Raw genomic sequence first — 17,715 nt, forward strand, 5'->3', positions numbered from 1 at the left:
ACAGCATGGAGATATATGAAGGTTGGAGAATATTTAGAAAAATATTAAAGCGTGACTTAGCTTTAGACAGAACGTCTGGTCGGCGACGTATGGCGTTATCTGGTCGGCGTTGATGAAATTGCCTGGCGCTCGAGCTTTCCAAACTGTCGTCATGGCGGCGGTCGCGGTTGTCATGGTGTCGTTCTTCACGGCGATCATCATTGCGATGTGGTAGGTGGTCAGAGTAAGTAGTCCGGGCGACTTTGTCTTTATGCGGATGGATGGAGTCGTAGTCGAACAGGCATAGTCGCTTGATATGCAGTCGAACAAGGTGTTTTGGTCTCATGTATGCGCGGAGTTGGCCCTTGCATGCTCCGGGAGACGATGCGTACGTGCATGCGCACATGCAAGTGCCTTAGCAATCTGTAGTTGGCTTGCATGTACGTGTGCCTGCGGTGCTGATCTTAGCTCCGCCTCGATCAAGTGCAGCATCATGAATCTTCCTTCTCCGCCTTGATGCGATGGCACTACGACCGATTCTCCTCGGCTCCACAACAAGTAGCTTTCTGTAGGCTTGAGCGTTGGCTCCGGCTAGGTGTATCACCGAGATAGATATCGAGCTTCTGATCCAATCTGGACTTGCAGCGATGGGCCCAGGCTATTGGAGAGTGTCACCGGAGGGGCAACGAGTGTAGCGTTATGCTAGTCGATGATGGAGATCCGTCAAGTCGACGATGGAGATCCGTTCCGCTTATCATCTTGCATGTAGTAGATCGCACATGATTTTTGCATGCTGTTGTCATCTTGCATGGTGCTGTAGATCGATTCTGCGTTCACCTTCATGAGCGCTACATCCATATGGCCTCCCAGATCTTGTTAACTAGGCGTTTGGATGCTTGATCAAATGTTGCTGAAAGCATCTAGGCCCCTAGTTGGGTTTCGGTGATTAATGACAATACGAGATTACTGTGACTAACGTGTGTTTTGCAGATGCAATTAAGTTAGGTCATGGTAATGGCAATTGATTGGGCAATCATGTTTGTCATGCCCCTACGATGGAAATTGTTTCAGTTTTCAAAGGATGGACGACAAGGTTAAGGATGGACTAGTTCTAAGTGTCGTTTGATATTGAAGAGACACTTAGAGTAGTTTAGGACTTTATTTTTCCTTTGGCCATACTATTAAGGGGGGTATGGATGGGTAGCTTGACCTAGGTGAGTCTAGTGGGTTAGGTGTGGTGCACACTTGTCAAATCTAGCACTAGGTAGCTCCTAAGTAGCCCTAAGATCAATTGGAGCAAACTTCATTCACATATGATTTTGAGTTGGAAGTGAATGGAGGATTAAATGTTGACCGGACGCTGGTTTCGGTGTGACCGGACATTGGCGCAGAGTCCGGTCTATTCATTTGATCAAGGTGAAGCCATCTGGATGCGACCGGACGCTTAGTGAAATGTGACCGGACACTGGGTGACATAGTCCGATCAACTCTAGTAAGATTCTAGAGAGGAAGAATCCTGATCGAACATGTCTGGTCAGTGCTGACCGGACGCTGGTCAGGTTTTGGCTACTGACCGGACGTTGAGCAACAAAGTGACCGGACGCTGGGTGCCAGAGTCCAGTCAACATCAGTAAGGTTCTAGAGGGTAGTTTTTGTGACTGCAAACACGTCCGGTCAGTGCTGACCGGACGCTGGTCAGTGTTTGGTCACAACTTAACTGTTCAGAGGCGGGAGAACTGATCGGAGAGTCCGGTCACCTTGACTAGAGCGTCCGGTCACCCCGCAGAGGCACATAACGGTTCATTTTGAATGAGGGGTTATAAATACTTCCTCTATTCACTCAAGTGATCACTTTTGCTCATTTCAACAGCTAAGAAACACCCTTGAGAGAGCCAAGGAGAGCAAGGTCCTAGTGAGGTGATTGAGATTTGAGAATCCAAGAGAGAGGCCTCATTAGTGAAAAGAGAGTAGCAAGTGTGCATCCACCCTTCTCATTAGGCTTGTTGTGGTCAAGTGAGAGTTCTTGCTTATTACTCTTGGTGATCGCCATCACCTAGATGGCTTGGTGGTGATTGGGAGTTTGGTGATCATCCGACGGAGCTTGTGGATGACCTAACTCAAGTTGTGAGCGGTTGTGGGTGATTCACTGTGACCGAGTGTCGAAGAATCAACCCATAGAGAGCACTTGATCCTTGCGTGGATCAAGGGGGAGCTACACCCTTGCGTGGGTGCTCCAACAAGGACTAGTGGGGAGTGGCGACTCTCCGATACCTCGACAAAACATCACCGCGTTCCTCCTTCTCTCTTTACTTTAAGCATTTACTTTGAGCAATTCAATTCTTGTCTTTACATTCATAAAATTACCATGCTAGAGTAGGATTGGAACATAGGTTGCTAAACTTTTGTGCGGTAGAACAATAGGAACACTTTCTAGGCACAAGGGGTGAAGTGGGCTAACCGTAGGGTTTAATTATTGCAAAGAATTTTAGAATTAGCCCAATTCACCCCTCTCTTGGGCATCTTGATCCTTTCAATTGGTATCAGAGCCTCGTGCTCACGTATTTAGACTTAACCGCCTAGAGAAATATGTCTCACGGGGATGGACATCCTCCTATCTTTGAGGGAGATGATTTTTCCTTATTGGAAAATCCGCATGGAGGTGTATTTAGAAGCTCTAGATGTTGGAATACTTAGAGCCACCTCACAAGGATTCCCAAAACCTCAGGATCCCATGCACCTTCAAGGCGATGAAGTGAACTATGAAAAATGGAATGCAAAGGCTAGAAACACCATCTTTAGAGGCCTTTTCAAAGATGTGTTTAACCGGGTGAGGAACCACAAGGATGCCCATGCACTATGGTCGGACATTTCTGTGCTCCATAAGGGAACTAAGAGCGAGCGTGAGGAACGCTATCATCTTGTAATGAAAAAGCTTAATTCTTTTGAGATGCTTCCTAAAGAGAGTGCTAATGAAATGTACTCACGCTTGAATGTTCTTGTAGAGGAAGTCAATGGGCGAACTCACTCAAATGCAACCATCCGATGTTGTAATAAAAATCTTGAGTGTTCTCCCCATTGACAAATATGGGCATATATGTGACCGTGCTTCATCAAGGTGATCTTTCCATTGCTACACCAACTCAAATCTTAGGAAAGATCAATACTCATGAGATGTACATGCACATCACACCACAAGATGGCTCATCCTCTACCAAGAAGAAAGACAAAGACTTAGCATTCAAGGCTAGCCAAGAGAAGGGCAAAGCAAGAATTGAGTATGAGAGCTCAAGTGATGATGAAGTTGATGATGCAAGTCTTCCTCTCATAGTGAGAAGAACCACCAAGATGCCAAAGAAGCTCAACAAGAATGACGTCAAGTTTGATGGCAAGAAAAAGAAGTTCTTCACTGGCACTAGAAGGAAGCCAATCTCTAAGATAGATTGCTACAATTGTAGAGAATTTGGTCATCTAGCTCATCAATGCATCAAGCCTAAGAAAGACAAGTACAAGAAGAAGTACAAGGGCAAGAAAGATGATGCAAGTGATGAAGATAATGATGAGAAGAAGAAAAACAAGCCATACAAGAAGAAAGATGGCAAGAAGAAGGACTTCCACAAGAAGAAGAAAAATGGGAAGGCATATATCGTCGGTGATTGGCTCACGGACATTGACTGAGAGTGAGAATGAGAAGGTGGCCGCTATTATGATTGACTCTTCATCATCTTCACTAACACCACCACCATCATCCTCTACACACCTATGCCTTATGGCTAAGGGTGAACGAAAGTGTCAGGTACCATAAAAAGCGGTCCCCTAAGCAAGAACCAAAAAAATTGCTTAGACCTTATAAATATCGAAGCCAAGAGACAACCACCGGCAAACCCCCACCTTATTCGAGGCCCGGCTGGACCACTCGGCCCACCTCGAACAATATCTGGGCTCACCCGAAGTGGGCTCAGCCCAGAATGAAACCACGAGGCCTTGGACGGGGTACCGGTTTTCTGACTCGCCTGAGGCCCCACGCCGCAAGGCCTCGGACGAGGTACCAATTCTCCGACTCGCCCGAGGCCCCACGCCACGAGGCCTCGGACGAGCACCTAGTTACCGACTCGCTCGAGGCCGGCTCGGCATCAACCCCATCACCACCACCTTGACCAACTTCTCTGATGGGACATCACATCCAACTAACGCGTCCAAACACTCCCACAACGCTAGCCGAACGACGGCACGATACAGCGGAGTGGCCGACGAGACGGGAGTCACATCGACGCCATGTCGTCCGGGATAGGACGAGGCAGGGGTTACCGGCCGCTGTGCTCGGCACTGTGCCCACGGCTGACACCCGTGCTGCACTGTGCTGCCTCACCCCTGCTCTAAGGACAACGCGGCATGGAAAGTCAAGTCTGGGTCCCTGTAGCCTCGGAATCGACGTACAAGACCAACTGCTCCCTCTGAGCCTTGGCTATCCGCTTCCGGGCTCCTGTAGCCTTAGGACTCGCGCCCGCCGAGCCCCCCACAATGGTTCAGCCTCTGCACCGACTGGGCCTCGGCTCTCTACATTGTCAGCACTCTGGGACCGGCACGTCGTCCGCAGTATGTGCCATGCCATGCATCAAGCCGCAGGAGCTCCCACGTCATGCACAGGGCCAAGCTCCTATAGCCTCAGAATCAGCGCACCCGCGCCGTCGCATCTACCAGCCTCGGCTCTCTATGCCGGTCAACCATACAGTGACCAGCACGCCTCCAACAGAAGAAGGCGTGCATGCCACCACAAGAGCTCCCACGTCGCACAGGATCAGGCACGTCGCTCCAGTGCACCGAGGACAAGACCGCTCCACCGACCATACCGCCACAGTGACGAGCTACAAGGCTCGGACATACCGCCTTTGCTCACAAAATGCCACATAGCAAATACATGTACCGCCCCTGTGCCTCCCTTCGACTATAAAAGGGAGTGACCAGGGACGCTTTTAGAGGGGAGGAGACACACGTACAAGCAACGCACAACGCTCTATAACACACACGCTCCCTCACTGCAAGAGATCAACATCTCAAGCAACCCATGCCACTCTACGCAGAGACCTGGGACTAGCTCCCTCTCTCGCTCAGCTTGTAAGCCCCTAGTACAAGCACCTCGGTGCAAGGAATACAAGATCGCTCTCTCAGACTAGACGTAGGGCACATATTGCCTGAACCAGTATAAACCTTGTGTCTCTTTGCATCAGCATTCGGGATTAGGGGCACGTAGTACACTTTCACTAGTCGGTTGAGGACCCGTCGGACCCAAAACACCGACAATTGGCATGCCAGGTAGGGGACATACTGCATGTCAGCTTAGTCATCCCAACAAGTTCCGGATGGCAGACCCTGTGCAACCACTGCGTCTCGGCACGGTGATCTAGTTTGGGAGCCTAGAGTTCATGTCTCTAGGATATGAGTATGATATGGTACTCCTCCCACCCAGAGCCCCATCGACCGACGATGACATCATGCACCAGTAGCCTAGGCGCAGGCGGTGCCCGGGCCATCGCTCTCGTCGCGCTCGCCAGGCACGACGCGGGCGGGACTACCCCGACACCGCGCGAGCTTAGGGTGATGAACCACGCTCCGCTAGTATCCCATACCCGGCTGTTGGTACAGAGTCCCTGGTTGGGGACCTGTCTAGCTTAAGCATGGGCAAGGGAAAGACGCCGGTGGCGTGCAGTGACGCCCCGTCATCAAGCTCTACCCTGCCACCTCCTGAGGAGTCGACTCCGGCGGAGCGAAGCCCGATGACGACACCATCCCCGTACCCCTTTAGGTTGGGCAATGCCGTCGCTGCCTACCAACGTTTTGCCCTCGACCTCATCGCCACAACCCCGACCCACACCCACGCTGACTCCTCGGAGGAGGACGAGGCGTGGGCCAGAGTGGACTTCTCCAGGCTTTGCGACCCTAAAGCCATGCGCCGCTTCATGGCCACGAGCGACTACTGCTTCGGCTACTCCGACTCCGATGACGAAGGCACTTACGATCCCACTCGTGAGTGCTTCAACGTCGAGCTCGGGGTGCCGAGCACAAGCAATGAGGACAAAGGGGCAGGCAATCGCTCCCCGCCCCATGAGGGGGCAGGCGACGCCACACCTCCATGCATCGAGCCCCCGGCAGCGTGGAACGAGAACCTTGCCCTCGAGGAATTTCGACGCCTAGACCTGGAGTAGCTTCGTGAGCTTTAGGCCAAGGTCGAACAAGATCGACTCCTTCTGCAGCAGCTCTGAGACACTCTCGAGCAAGAGCAGCGGGGTCGCGATGATGGCGGAGCAGCCCGGTGGAGGGCTCGTGATGTCAACCACCACGTCAACAACGACGAAGGGGGCGAGCAACCCCCTATCTTCAATCACGCTAGCCAGAACGTCGCGGCAGCAGCGATGCTACTCCGGACAATGCCCGAGCCCTCTACCTCGGAGGGGCGACGGGTCTGCGGCGAGCTCCGAGACCTCCTCGAGACCGCCGCGGTACAGCAGGCCGAAAGTTCCGCCTCTCGACGGTGCGGGGGCGCCTTGGAACTACCCATGGCACAGGATAGAGAGGCCTCGGTTCATCCTGAGCCTGCTCGGGCACTGACAGCCAACAAGGCCCTCTCGGTGTATGACCGCCTCAGCAACCGATGCGAGGCGCAAGGCGACCACGATGTGGTCAGTAGGCGATGGCGCCACGACAACGATGGGCCCACCCAAGGCTACCACCTGCACCGAGGCAGTCGCTATGATAGTGGGGAGGACCGCAGTCCTTCTTCTAGGCCACCTGGCCCTCGACTCTTCAGCAAAGCCATCCGCGACGCCCACTTCCTAGCCCAGTTTCGGCAACCGGCCAACCTCTCAAAGTACAATGGCGAGACCAACCCCGAGCTATGGCTGGCCAATTACCGCCTAGCTTGTCAGCTAGGCGGCGCGGATGATGACCTGCTCATCATCCGCAACCTCCCCTTGTTCCTGTCAAACTCGGCGTGAGCCTGGCTCGAACACCTCCCTCCCTTGCAGATCAACAACTGGCGCGACTTGGTAAAGGTCTTCGTCGGGAATTTCCAAGGCACATACATACGCCCCGGGAACTCCTAGGACCTCAAGAGTTGTCGCCAGAGGCCGGACGAGTCTCTCTAAGACTTCATTCGACGCTTCTCCAAGCAATGCACCGAGTTGCCCAGCGTCGGTGACTCAGAAATTGTCCAGGCGTTCCTCTCTGGCACCTCCTGCCGAGACCTGGTCCGAGAGTTAAGTCGAAACGTACCGACCACGGCGGCCGTGCTCCTTGACATCGCCACCAACTTCGCCTCGGGCGAAGAGGCTGTCGGGGCCATCTTCCCCGACAACGACGCCAAGGGGCCATCCTCACCAACGCTTGGCACATAGAACAGCTACGTTGCTTCTACCCTTAAATTCCCAAGCATTGTATACATTGTTTCTCGAAATACAATAAAGAAGCGTTCTTTAGTTGTTCTAATTTTTCGAGAAACCCCCCGAGCCCATCGATGGGGGATTAGCGTTACGATAACGCTACAAGGGAGACTCGGCTCTACCTCTACAGAGGTGCTCACCGTGGGGCTTGAACAAGACTCGGCTCTGCCTCTACAGAACTGATCCTCCCTCAGGGGCTAGAAGGGGGGGACCCCCCCTTAGTCCTAGACACCATTTTTTAGTCATTTTTCGAAAAAAAATTCTACGCCAAACTCTCTCGCGTACTCTGACAAATCGATTATAAAAAACCTAAGGACCAAAAGTCTGTCTCAGGGCCAAAAGGCCGGTCGAGCCATGAGATGGCCTACGTCTCTGGGCTACAGCAACTCCCTCACCACCTTTTGCCCGAAGGGAAGCTTAGGCTCCGAGGAAGTTTTTTGCAAGACATATGTTCAAAGATGAGACAGAGGGCAGAGGCTCGAAAATACAATAAAAAATGATTAAAAAGCATATACACAAAAGTACTTTAAAAGGCCTTGACGGCCACAAGCGTCATGGTACAGTGATGTAAGTCCTAATCTATTTATATGGCCCCTTTGGCCCAGGTCAAAACTCAGGGTCGCCAGCGTCGGCGGTCGGCGTAGGAGGAACCACCTCCTCTTCGAACAACCTGGCCAGTGCCGGGCTAGGGGCCTCAACCGCCTCCACCAGCTTCATGACCTCCTCCTCGGCCTTCTCATCATCCTCAGCCATGACGTAACCGGTGCTGACGGCCTCGAGGTCGATGCCGGCGTAGTGCGAGGAGACGATGGCTAGGGCGCGCTTGATGCCCGTATGCAGCGCCCTCCGGAGCCACTCGTGGACTCGGCCGCTCAACGCGATCAAGTGGCTCCCGAGGGAGCTGCCTGACTCGACCCCCCAACCTCCAGGGCCTCGCAGGTGGTATGGGTGGCGCTCCGCAGCACGTTGTGCTTCCGGATCTCGGCCTCGAGCACCGCCTGCACTGCGATAGAGGCCTCCTTCTTCAACCCTACGCCTGCAGCGTCACCACGGACATGTTGGACAGACCCTAAGGATCTACCTAGAGGACAATAGCGCCGCCGGCCATGGGTGCAGTGGAGAATGTGGCTATGGTGGTAAGGCGTGCTCTCGCTATCTCTCTCTCTCTCTCTCTCTCTCTCTCTTTTCCTCCCCCTTCTCCCTTCTTCTCCCCGGTGCTCTCTTCCTCTGTTCTTAGCAACCGCTCGAGGGCAGAAAGGGCGAACGCAGGCAGAAAAGGTAAGGAGGGGTGGGGCGTGGCTCGTCACGTATTTATGAGGGAAGAAAGAGGGCAAAACGGGCGGGCGACGAAACCGGGAAAGTTTACCTCAGATCTAGCGTAGTTAATCCGAATCCGACCAAACCACCCACGCGTCCACCTTTTCCTTATTAACCGTGCGCACACAGTAACGTCCCATCCATAGACGTCGTGTCGCATTCAACCGCAGGCGCCATTCCGTCTCCCCGAGGAACCGCCTCAAAAGGCGCACCCACCGTCATCAGCCGATGGGAAGGGAATATCCCCCACCTGATTCCTTTTAGACTAAGGAACTAGGCACCGAGCCCGTTACGGTCTAGGGGTTCGAAGGCTGGGCCCCCGAGGGTCTTGACAGCCGCCCCAGGACAAACAGAGTTAGGGATGACTATGGGCGAGCCCGTACAAGGCCGAGGCCCAAGCAAGCAATTGCTTGGGATGCCCTAAGTCTTGTCCGAGATCGGCAGGGAGGTCTTTGAATGGGATCCCACCGTAGGGAGGCACCGAGCCCCCGGGGCCAATCGAATGGCCCTGGGACCCACTAGAGAAGCCCTCTGGTACTTTTGGAGTGCATCTCTGGACCGCTAGCCGACCCCTATCGAATGGGGCACGGGCCTCTACTCAGACTTACCCGGTAACAGCTCACCGGAGGTGTCACTGCTCGCCCACCGAGGGTAGCCTAGCATACTCCACCCCTCCTTTCGAACGAAAAGGATGCGCGAGGGTCGCACAAAAAAGACAGGGAAACTCCTGATCGCCCTCTTGCTCCGAGCAGAGGCTCGGGGGCTCTTCCTGCAACCAAGTCGAGGCCCAGCGACCTGAACTCGCACTCGGGGGCTCGGCGAACGCGATAAAACCCCTCACTCAACATGAAAAAGCCCCTGGAGGAATAAATCCACTCCTCCAGGGCCTCGGGGGCTACACCCGGTGGGTGCGCTCGCGCGCACCCATCGAAGCCTCGAGTACGAAACACCATCCCGCCAGAAGTTGCCGCGAGCCAAGTCTCGTCAAAACCTTAGGAAGAGCGCTCATACTCTCCCCGAGGCTCGGGGGCTACTGTCGTGTACCATAAAAAGGGGTCCCCTAAGCAAGAACCGAAAAAATCGCTTAGACCTTGTAAATATCGAAGCCAAGAGACAACCATCGGCAAACCCCCACCTTATCCGAGGCCTGGCTGGACCACCCGGCTCACCTCGAACAATATCTGGGCTCACCCGAAGCGGGCTCGGCCCAGAACGAAACCACGAGGCCTCGGATGGGGTACCGGTTTTCCAACTCACCTGAGGCCCCACGCCGCAAGGCCTCGGATGAGGTATCGATTCTCCGACTCGCCCTAGGCCTTGCGCCATGAGGCCTCGGATGAGCACCCAGTTACCGACTCGCTCGAGGCCGGCTCAGCATCAACCCCGTCACCGCCGCCTTGACCGACTTCCCTGACGGGATGTCACATCCAACTAACGCGTCCAAACACTCCCGTGACATTAGCTGAACGACGGCACGATACAGCGGAGTGGCCGACAAGACGGGAGTCACATCGACGCCATGTCATCCAGGACAGGACGGGGCAGGGGTTACCGGCCGTTGTGCTCAGCACTGTGCCCACGGCTAACACCCATGCTGCACTGTGCTGCCTAACCCCTGCTCCAAGGACAGCGCGGCGTGGAAAGTCAAGTCTGGGTCCCTGTAGCCTCGGAATCGATGTACAAGACCAACTACTCCCTCCGAGCCTCGGCTATCCGCTTCTAGGCTCCTGTAGCCTCGAGACTCGCGCCCGCCGAGCCCCCCACAATGGTTCAGCCTCTACACCGACTGGGCCTCAGCTCTCTATGTTGTCAGCACTCTAGGACCGGCACGTCGTCCGCAGTACGCGCCATGCCCTGCGTCAAGCCGCAGGAGCTCCCACGTCGTGCATAGGGCCAAGCTCCTATAGCTTCAGAATTAGCGCACCCACGCCGTCGCATCTACCAGCCTCGGCTCTCCGTGCCGGTCAAACATATAGTGACCAGCATGCCTCCAACAGAAGAAGGCTGCATGCCACCACAGGAGCTCCCACATCGCACAGGATCAGGCGCGTCGCTCCAGTGCACCGAGGACAAGACCGCTCCACTGACCATACCGCCACAGTGACAAGCTACAGGGCTCGGACATACCGCCTCTGCTCACAAAATGCCACGTAGCAAATACATGTACTGCCCCTGTGCCTCCCTTCGACTATAAAAGGGAGAGACCAGGGCCGCTTTTAGAGGGGAGGAGACACACATACAAGCAACGCACAACGCTCTGTAACACACACGCTCCCTCACTGCAAGAGATCAACATCTCAAGCAACCCACGCCACTCTACGCAGAGACCTGGGACTAGCTCCCTCTCTCGCTCAGCTTGTAAGCCCCTACTACAAGCATCTCGGTGCAAGGAATACAAGATCACTCTCTTAGACTGGACGTAGGGCACCTATTGCCTGAACCAATATAAACCTTGTGTCTCTTTACATTACCATCCAGGATTAGGGGCACGCAGTACACTTTCACTAGTCGGTTGAGGACTCGCCGGACCCAAAACACCGACAGAAAGGTATCAAATGATGATGATAGTAGTGGTGATGATCATGCTAACAATGATGATAGTGATAGTGATAGTGATGATGATGAATTTGAATCACCTTCATATGATGATCTTGTTAAATTTCTAAATCAATACACTAAGATCATTAGAAAGTCAAGAGCTAAGAATGACTCTCTTTTAGCTAAATGTGACATAGCGGAAAAGGCTAGTGTTGAGCTTAGAGAAGCAATTGATGTTATGTCTTCCAAACTCAAGGAGCTCAAATCTTCTAAGAAAGAGCTTAAAGATAAACTTGAGGGGATGCATAAAGAGCTCATCACTAGCCACAACATGCTAAAAGAAGAGTATACCAACCTTAAGATTAATCATGATAATCTTGTTATCTCTCAAGAGTTTTTATCCAATGAGCCACATGATGCTATTAACGATGTTGTTAAGATTGATATAGCTACATCATGTGATGATTTAATTGTTGAGAGCATTGAGCAAGGTTCTAGTAGCAAAGGCAAGCAAGTGGTTGAGTCCGATGATTATGATGAGTATGTCAAGATCAAGAATGAGAATGAGAAGCTAAAGAAAGATCTTGAGAAGCCATCAACCACCAACACCATTGTTTTAGAGAACCTTGATCATGATTATGATGTAGAGCTCAAGGAAGAGAATGAGAAACTCAAAGAGGAGAACAAGAGACTCAAGCAAGAGAAAAATCATGATGAGCTAAAAGAAGAGAACAAGAAGCTCAAGTTGGAGAAAGAACATCTCAAGAGGCAAGCATCTTCAAAGTGAGTTACTCATGAACACCGTCATAAAGATGGATAGAAGTGGAATTGGATATTTGGCAAATCAAGAGAAGAAGGCTCAAGCTCAACACCAACAATAACAAAAGTCAAAGCCAAAGCCAAAGAGGTGTTTTGAGTGTGGACAAGAAGGCCACTTTGTCCATGAGTGTCAAACTCCACCACCACAACCCTTGCCTAAGCATGCTAGACCCTTTGCTTTCAATGCTCATTACATGCTTAGAAAGGACTCTAGTGGAAAGATGAAAGTTATGTTCTTAGGACCTCCCAACAAGAATAGGCCTAAGAAAATTTGGATAGCAAAGTCACTTGTTGAGAAAGTCAAGGGCCCTCAACAAGTTTGGGTTCCTAAAGCTTGATCTCTTGTGTGTAGGTGAACTACAAGACCGGTGGAAGTCATTAGGTAATTGATAGTGGTTGCATACAATATATGACCGGTGATCCTCGTATGTTCACCTCACTAGATGAAGAAGTAGGTGGCCAAGAAAGAATTACATTTGGAGATAATTCAAAGGGCAAAGTCAAGGGATTGGGCAAAGTGGCAATATCAAATGATCACTCTATTTCAAATGTGCTTTATGTTGCTTCCTTGAGTTTCAACTTGCTATCCGTTGGATAATTGTGTGATCTTGGCTTCCAATGCTTGTTTACCGAGAAGGAAGTTGTTGTATCTAAGAAGGATGATGATCAAGTGATATTCAAGGGATTTAGATACAACAACCTATATCTAGTGGATTTCACCTCCGAAGATGCTAACTTGAAGACATGCCTATTTGCCAAAACATCACTTGGTTGGCTATGGCATAGAAGACTTGCTCATGTTGGAATGAGTTCACTCAAGAAGCTTATGAAGAATGAATTGGTGAGAGGGTTGAAGGATGTGAAATTTGAGAAGGACAAGCTTTGTAGTGCATGTCAAGCTGGCAAACAAGTTGCAAACACTCATCCTACAAAAGCTTTCATATCAACCACAAGAGTGCTAGAACTCCTTCACATAGACTTATTTAGACCAACAACATACAAGAGTTTGGGAGGAAATCTTTATTGTCTTGTGATTGTTGATGACTACTCAAGACATACATGGGTGTTCTTCCTTCATGACAAGACCGAGGTTGCATCATGTTTTAAGAAGTTTGCCAAGAGAGCATAAAATGAGTTTGAAGTGAAGCTTAAGAAGATTAGAACTGATAATGACAAAGAGTTTGACAACACAAACATTGAAGCCTATTGTGATGAAGTTGGGATCAAGCATGAGGTCTCCGCAACATATACTCCTCAATAAAATGGTGTAGTAGAGAGAAAGAACTGGACACTCATTACACTAGCAAGAACAATGCTTGATGAGTACAACACACCCGAAGCTCTATGGGCGGAAGCTATCAATACCGCATGCTATGCATCCAACTACCTATTCCTTCAAAAGTTTCTTGGCAAGACGCCTTATGAGTTGCTCAATGGGAAGAAGCTGGTCGTCTCCTTTAGGGTGTTTGGTTGCAAATGCTACATCTACAAGAAGCGGCAACACCTAGGGAAGTTTCAAAGACGTTGTGATATTGGTTTTCTTGTTGGTTACTCATCAAAATCCAAAGCATATAGAGTATTTAATCATGCCACCGGCTTGGTTGAAGAAACATATGATGTGGAATTTGATGAATCTAACAGCTCCCAAGGAGCACATGAGAATCTTGATGATGTAGGTGATGAACCATTGAGGGAGGCTATGAAGAACATTCCGGTTGGAGATATCAAGCCTAAAGATGATGTATAAGTGATTGATCCACCTTCTTCTTCAAATGTGCCACAAGATAGTGATAAGGATGGGAGAGTAGAAAATGAAGATACTCATGCCTCCCATGATTAAATGGTGGCACAAGCACAAGATGTTGATGCTCCACCCCCCCTCAAGTGGTTGATAGAAGAAATTCACCTCTACTACAAGCTCATCCACAAGATCTCATCATAGGAAGTCCATCAAAGGGTGTAATGACTCGATCTCAAAAGCTTGCTTCTTTTATTGAACATCACTCTTTTGTCTCTTGTGTTGAACCTAAGAATGTAGAAGAAGCTCTTCAAGATTTCGATTGGATAAATGCCATGCATGAAGAGTTGAACAACTTCGCCCACAATGAAGTTTGGACTCTTGAAGAGCGACCACAAGGTGCAAGAGTCATTGGAACAAAGTGGGTGTTCCGCAACAAGCAAGATGATCAAGGCGTTGTTGTGAGGAACAAGGCAAGACTAGTTGCAAAGGGGTTCTCTCAAGTTGAAGGGTTGGATTTTGGATGGAGACCTTTGCACCGGTTGCAAGACTTGAAGCCATTCGTATCCTCCTTGCATATGCATCGCATCATGAAATGAAACTATATCAAATGGATGTTAAAAGTGCATTTTTAAATGGCTTCATAAATGAACTAGTCTATGTTGATCAACCTCACAGGTTTGAAGACCCTAGATATCCTAATCATGTTTATAGGTTGTCCAAGGCGCTATATGGGCTTAAGCAAGCCCCAAGAGCTTGGTATGAGCGCCTTTAGGATTTCCTCATTGAGAAGGGCATCACCATTGGGAAGGTCGACAGCACACTATTCACCAAGAAGCTTGATAGAGAGATCTTCATTTGTCAAGTTTATGTTGATGATATCATATTTGGATCATCAAATGAAGATTCTTGCAAAGTGTTTGGTGAATTGATGTCGAAGGAGTTCGAGATGTCAATGATTGGAGAGCTTACATTCTTTCTTGGTTTTCAAGTCAAACAAATGAGAGAAGAGATTTTTATCTCTCAAGAAAAGTATACCAAGGATCTTCTCAAGAGGTTCAATATGGATGAATGTAAGCCAATCAAGACACCAATGCCATCTAATGGACATTTCGACCTAGATGAGGGAGGTAAAATGGTTGATCAAACTCTCTACCGCTCTATGATTGGTAGCTTGTTGTATTTAACCGCATCTAGACCCGACATCATGTTTAGTGTGTGTATGTGTGCTAGATTTCAAGCTAATTCTAAGGAAGCTCATTTGATTGTCGTTAAAAGAATCCTTAGTTATCTTAAGCACACACCAAGCATTGGCCTTTGGTATCCCAAAGGAGCTAGATTTGAGTTAGTTGGCTATTCCAATTCGGATTATGCCGGTTACAAAGTTGATAGAAAAAGCACATCCGGAGGGTGCCATTTGCTTGGTAGATCACTTGTGTCTTGGTCCTCCATGAAGCAAAATAGTGTGGCTTTGTCCACCGCTGAAGCGGAATACATTGCCACGAGTGCTTGTTGTGCACAAATACTTTACATGAAGCAAACTTTGCTACACTAAGGTGTAGTTCTAGAAAAGGTACCTCTCTTGTGTGACAATGAGAGTGCGGTAAAACTTGCTAATAATCCAGCCGCACCAAGCACATAGATATCCGCCATCACTTTCTTAGAGATCATGTTGCTAAGAATGATATATCATTAGAAGGTGTAAGGACCGAGGATCAATTGACGGATATCTTCACTAAACCGCTAGATGATGCTACATTTTGTCGGTTGAGAAATGACCTCAATGTGTTTGATTTTAGTAACTTCACTAGAAAATGAGCTTGTGTTGTCCCATGCATTGCATTGTAATATACAACATGTTTAATATTTGGTAATGCATTTAGGGCTTGTCTAACATGGTTAAGATAACCACCGAAAAGCATGTGAAGAAGCTTAACCTTGGATCAAACTTGACAAGCAACAAGCATTACTTTCAAGTATTGCATTGCATATGCATGAATGTTGTTTTGTCGTTTCTCTTCAATCACCCTTTTATTACCTATTTTCTTAAAAAGAATTATAGTCAAAGGTAAAATACTTTGAAAAAATTGAGGGTTTGAGAGAGGTCACTCACATCAGTCCCAATTGGTGTTTATCTGGGTCTTATTGAAGTTGGAACTTGATTAGGAACAGGCAGCACGAAGGAACTTTGAAGATTTGCTAAAAAAGAGTGATCGGACGCTGCACCGGACTCTGATGTCCAACGTCCGGTCAATTCATAGGTGGTGAACCATAGCTGAGAAGGAGTGACCGTACGCTGAAACAGTGTTCATCCAGCGTCCGGTCAGATGGCGTTGCTGTGTCCGGTCAAAAGCAGAAGATGAAGACATGATCGACCAGACTCTGGCTGCGTCCGATCAGTTGGGATCAGACACGTCCGGTCATGACTCGAGGGGATTTTGACCTCTCTGGAGTCGACCGGACTCTGGGTGGTAGCCTCCGATCATTACCATCGGAGCGTCCGGTCAGTAGAAGTCGTGCGGTTTTAGGTCTCTTCTCCGTTTCCTTATCTATCACGGTGGGCCACCTCATATAACCGCAACGCTATGCCGCCTTGACCTAATCTCATACGCCCACACTGACTTCACCATTCCCAAGCCAAGCCATCGTGCCGCATTGCGCCTCCCCACTGCTCCCATGTCGCCGCAACTCTCCAACGTTGTCGTGCGCCCGCGCCGCTCCCGCACAGCCACGCCAGCACCATCGCTGCGCCTGTGTTGCCCGTAGCTCATCAGCACTGCCGCCTGCGCCTACCTTGCCGCAATAGCGCCACCACACCCTAGCCCTACCTTGTGCCTGTGCCTCCCCCGCCGTGTCATCGCCACCACTAGAGCCTCATCGGAACCCTAGCTGCCATCCACGCTAGAGCCAACAGCATCCACATCGCATTGCGCTGATTGGTCGTTGTCGAAACCCTAACCCGAGGCGATTCCCGATGGTGCCCTCATGATTCGTTCCTCTGGTCTTCAGTTCACCGGTTCGTTAGGTAGCAAGCCCTCGATTCTAATTTTATACCTATCACTTGCTTCTTAGGGTTTCGTATCTCTAGATGTATATTGAAATTATTCATACATCCGATCTATTCTAATGTGCAGCGAGCCGGTGTTTCTGAGGTCACTTTGGCAGCTGTCAGTCAACTCAGGGCCAAGCTCGCGAGTACGGATCGAGGCCAAGCCTCAGAAGTGTCAGTGACAGTTGGTTCTTGTCCGTGATTGTAGTTTGTTTTAGCTTCAGCAATTGCTCATGTCAAGAATGCTGAAGGTGGTCCAAGTGATGAGGATCCGAGGCCTCCGCCTTGCTTGCCTGTTGATGTGAAAGGAAAGGCGACGAAGAAGATCACGTCGAAGAAGCGCAAGTATGTAGATGTTGATATAGCAAGAGCAGCAACAGTGGTAGCCGCCGTAGAGCGTGCAGAGAGAGGAGGTGCTAGGAGTGGAGTCCAGATTGCAGATCAGCTTTCACTAGCACAGAGGGTAGCCATTGAGCAGGTTGAACGCCATCATGGTAGTCCAGCTGGGACTGTCATGCTTGAGGGACGACGTGTTGCTATAGAGGAGACTTAGCCTTAGGGGGAGCCACAGCAGCAGACAGAGCAAACATAGGAGGCAGAGCAGACCGAGGAGACATAGTAGGCATCCCAGTGACAGCTTCGCTGCTCCAGTCATACTCGTACCTAGGTGACACCAAGGGCAGACACACAGCGGAGGGGTTCTCATCTGCCTCTTAGAAAAAAGGATCAACCTCTAGTGACTTATCTGGACTTGAGGGCCGCCACGGCCAAGCAGGTGCAGCAGCTCAGATTTATGCCATTCGAGGATTGGTTCCCGCTAAGGAGGGATGAGCGTGCTTTAG

This window comes from Miscanthus floridulus, chromosome 2 (genome assembly GCF_019320115.1).
Source record: "Miscanthus floridulus cultivar M001 chromosome 2, ASM1932011v1, whole genome shotgun sequence".
NCBI classification, from domain to species: domain Eukaryota; kingdom Viridiplantae; phylum Streptophyta; class Magnoliopsida; order Poales; family Poaceae; genus Miscanthus; species Miscanthus floridulus.